The sequence below is a fragment of the Diceros bicornis genome (assembly GCF_020826845.1).
Source record: "Diceros bicornis minor isolate mBicDic1 chromosome 30 unlocalized genomic scaffold, mDicBic1.mat.cur SUPER_30_unloc_1, whole genome shotgun sequence".
In the NCBI taxonomy this organism is placed as follows: Eukaryota; Metazoa; Chordata; class Mammalia; order Perissodactyla; family Rhinocerotidae; genus Diceros; species Diceros bicornis.
In genome coordinates, this window is record NW_026690899.1 from 5,588,428 (window position 1) to 5,592,222 (window position 3,795).

The 3,795-nt window shown below is 56.8% G+C and overlaps 1 long non-coding RNA gene across 1 annotated transcript; it reads left to right on the forward strand.

Annotated features, from left to right (window-relative positions):
• Positions 1-2,462: 2,462 nt before the first annotated feature.
• On the forward strand, positions 2,463-3,578 carry LOC131402075 (uncharacterized). The gene is made up of 3 exons (XR_009218247.1): positions 2,463-2,573; positions 3,125-3,157; positions 3,499-3,578. It is a non-coding gene; the product is annotated as an uncharacterized LOC131402075 (long non-coding RNA).
• Positions 3,579-3,795: the final 217 nt, after the last annotated feature.

Genomic DNA, 3,795 nt, shown 5'->3' on the forward strand with positions numbered 1-3,795 from the left:
TCCTGGCGATAGGGTCTGACCTGGTTGGGAGGCTTGGAGTCTTTCTGAAAACTTAAGCCAGTGGTTCTGCTTCAGGAATCAGTTTCCCTAAGTGACAGATGCTGGCTTGAGGCAAATTGAAGATTTTCAAGTGCTTTCAACAACAGAACCCTCTGTCCACATGTAATTAAGACTGTTTAAAACACATCTGCTGAGAAGATAAGAGAATGGAGGCCCCAGGTGACAATAGGAGAGCCCCCTCCCCAGTCCCAGACACCTCAGGGCTCAGAGGACACAGTGAAAATTCTCATCCAGGCTGTCTGAATCTTCTGGGTTTTCAAACAAAAGGGATTTACCCTCAAACCACTCCACAGTGTCTCTTTCCTTTTTGCCCTCCTCAGGAAGAAATGTACAAAACATAAAAAGTTGATGAAAACAAACCAGCGGGAGAGCAGGAAGATGCTCAAGGAGGTGAGTGGAGGCTGGAGATCTGGAAGGAGGGGAGGTGAAGTGGGGAGGGACAAGGCAGGATGTGCTTTGGGAAGTTTTTCACTTAAGGTTCCCTGAGAAATAACGGTCTGTCTTGTCCAGCTTGACAGGAAGCGGGGGATGTGAGCTGCAGGGGCAAGTGGGGACTGTTTGGGGCAGGAGGCCTTGGTCACGGGATACAGTGATGTCGTCTGGACTGTTCCAGGAGGTGAAGAGCTGGCAGAATGAGCAGGTCTCTGGCTTCCATGCGGACCCATCAGCTGGCCCTCTTCCTCCAGGCTGGTGGGTGGATGGAGTGGGTGGGGGTTCCTTTCTTCCTACAGCAGCCCAGCCTGTCCTCAGGAAACCAGGACCCTGTTGCTCCTTCTGTCTTCACTGCACCTCACAGGGGTGGGCACTCTGCCTGCCCCAGGGATGGGCACTGTGAGGTCACACAGGTCTTGTGGACACAGGGGCTGCCCAGCCTTGGGCCAAATGGTGGATCTGGGACAGAACTGTGTGGTCTCTGGGACTGTGCACTCTAGCCAGATAGTGGTCACTGCTGACAAACCAGTGAGGCTCGCCCGGTGCCTTGTTGACAAGGATATGCCCCAGATTGCAATGAGAATTATCGGGGAACCTACAGATTCTTAATGGACATTCCTGACAGGACACTAGAAGTTTCCAAGTAAAAAAGGATGCAAATGTCACCATTACACAGCGCTGTGGTAACCCCCTACACTGTCACTCAGATGTGGCACAAGGGGAATCCTTCCTGAGTGAATAAAGGAGGAGTTCTGTGCAGGGTCCATCATGAGGGGATCCTAGGGAGCTAAGGCCTTTGGCATGGCCTCAGGTCCAGCGTGGTGTGAGAATCCTAGGGCGCTGGAAAACACAGAATCCACTTGGATAGGACCCCGAGACACCTTGTGCCTCCCAATCCATGGCTCAGGCTGACTGAGGGCCTCAACACACCCCGAGAGTCCAGAGGACAGGACCTTGGTCAGAGGTGTGTCTGGAGGAGGAGTGAAGGCCGGGGGCCAGGCCCTTTGGCTGGGAGGGGGGACGGTCTCCTCTGTGGGCCCCTGAGCAAGTCACTGCCCCTCTGTGGGCCTCAGTCTCCTCATCTGGGAAATGGAAGGAGATGATCTATGGTGCAAGCCTCATAGGGGTGATGAGGTACAAGAAGGAGAGGAATGTGCAGGAGCTTTGTGCTCCTCCTCGTCGAGGGAGGAGGGGAGAGTACTGGTGACAGTCAGATGACACTGAATCCTCAGGGGACCCTGGGAGGCATGGGAGTCCTCCTTATACTTTCCTGATGAGGAGAGAGGCTTAGGGGCCTGGGCAGGCCTGAGGGCACAGAGGAGGGATTGTTGGAGCTGGGAGTGATCTAGAATCAGAGCACTCTGGAATGGGATCAGCCATAGACATCAGATGTCCAGGGTCCAGGATCAGGGGCCTGGGAGACATGGGGAAGGGAGCATGGCCTCCCTGAGCCTGTCCTTGACCCTGCAGGAGATGAACTCTGTGTGGGCCACCCTAGAGATGGATACCCAGGGAGCCCAGGAGAGGCAGCAGCAGCAGGCGAAGGGCCCTGAGGGGGAGGGTCCAGGTGTTAGAGGAGGGGTACTCTCTCCTCACGGCTTGAGGCCTCCCTAAGAGAGGGGTCCCTCCTCCTCCAGCCCAGCTCCTGGAGCCCCAGAGCCTGAAATGCCTGCCCTAGAAGTGACCAGGAGGAGGCCTGGAAGGGCTGGGCCGAGGATGGATTAGGGACAGGAGGGGCAGGGAGCACATACTCTGGGATTTGCCAAAAGCCGCCCCTGGGAGGTGACTGGGGAAGTTGAGTGGTCCTGGAGGGGGCAACTGGGGGCAGGCCGCTGAGGGACCTAGGCTGCTCTCTGTGGGAGTCTGTGGTGGGCAGGAGGCTGGGGTGAAGGGATTTGGGGGAGGGTCCATGGGGGCACCTGAGAGGTGGGACTCATCTCACCACTCCCACTCTGAATTCACAGGGTGTCGTCCCCTCCTTGGGCACGTTCCTCTATCACCTGAAGCTGCTGAACATTGGGATGGAGGATGATCTGGAAGTGAGTGAGCCTGGAGGTGGGACCAAGGAGCAGGATCCTGAGGTTTGGGAGGCGAGAGCCCTGCACTGGGCCCTGAACTCTCAGTACCTGGCAAACCTTCTCTCATGAGAGCCCCATGGCCACCGCTGGGAGCTGGGGTGTCAGGCCCATCTTAGCAATGCATGAATAGACGCTCTGCATAAGCCCCCCACCAGGCTCCCTGGGCTGGTGAAGCTCAGAGCTGCCTGCCTGCAAGCTGCAGGAGGCTGTGTCTGAGCTGCACTCAGCCTCCCCCTCAGACCCTGCCCCAGGGGGAGTGCCATCAGCCCCTGCAAGTGAGGAAGCACTTCTGTGGTCCAGCTGTCCCTTCCTCCCTGAGGCTTCAGTCTCCCCATCTGTCATCAGAGATGGTGTGCTACATAAGGTCTCTGGCCTCAGTTCCCCTGTCCCTCCTGCTCTGGGGCCCAGAGCCTGGCCCAGTGTCAAATTCTCTTTGTGGAAGCTCTGCCCTCTGCTGGGCCCTGATGTTCTTGCAGCCTGAGAAAGGGTTGGATGGGGGTTGGTTATGGCCTTAGGGGGCTGTTTCTGATGGACATTAGCTGTCTCCCTTCCAGGGAAATCGGGTCAACTTCCAGAAATGGTATGAGGTGAGCAGCTGTGGGAGGGTGGGGAAATGGAAATCACAGACCTCAACTGGCAAGACTTTCTCTGGCCTCATCCCTTGGGTCTTACGTTCATTGGGAGAGTCAGATCCACAAAGCTGGGAATCCCATCACGTTGGCGAGTGTGGGAGGGGCTGACATCAAGGACACCTTCCTGGATAAGGAAGAAATTCCAGCCAACTGTGAGGACAGGCAAGTCCTGAATGGAGTGGTAAGGAAGGAGGGTTCCCGAGTGAGCACAGACCCCAGACCAGATCCTCAATCCGCACAAGTCCCTGGCAGTGTTCCCCACCCAAGCTCTGTCTGCATCCTGTCCTTCCTCCCAGAAATTAAAAGTCATCAGGAGGATCCAGCTGCTCCAGCAGGATGCAAATGCGTATGACCTGGAGCCTGAAGAGTGATTTGGGGCCCGGTTCCAGGCCATGGAGCCCCTCAGTGTCCATGAGAGGTGAGGGGGACAGGAGTTGGGTGAGGGCAGGGCAGACTCTCTCTGATTGCCAGATCCAGAGCCTGTGGCCTGGCTCGCTAATCAGCCTCAGAACTCGTAGCGGGGTGGCCCATGGGGCACTGGGACTCAGCTGCTGGCAGGATCTGGGAGAGGCACATGAGGTGTCGCTCTTGGT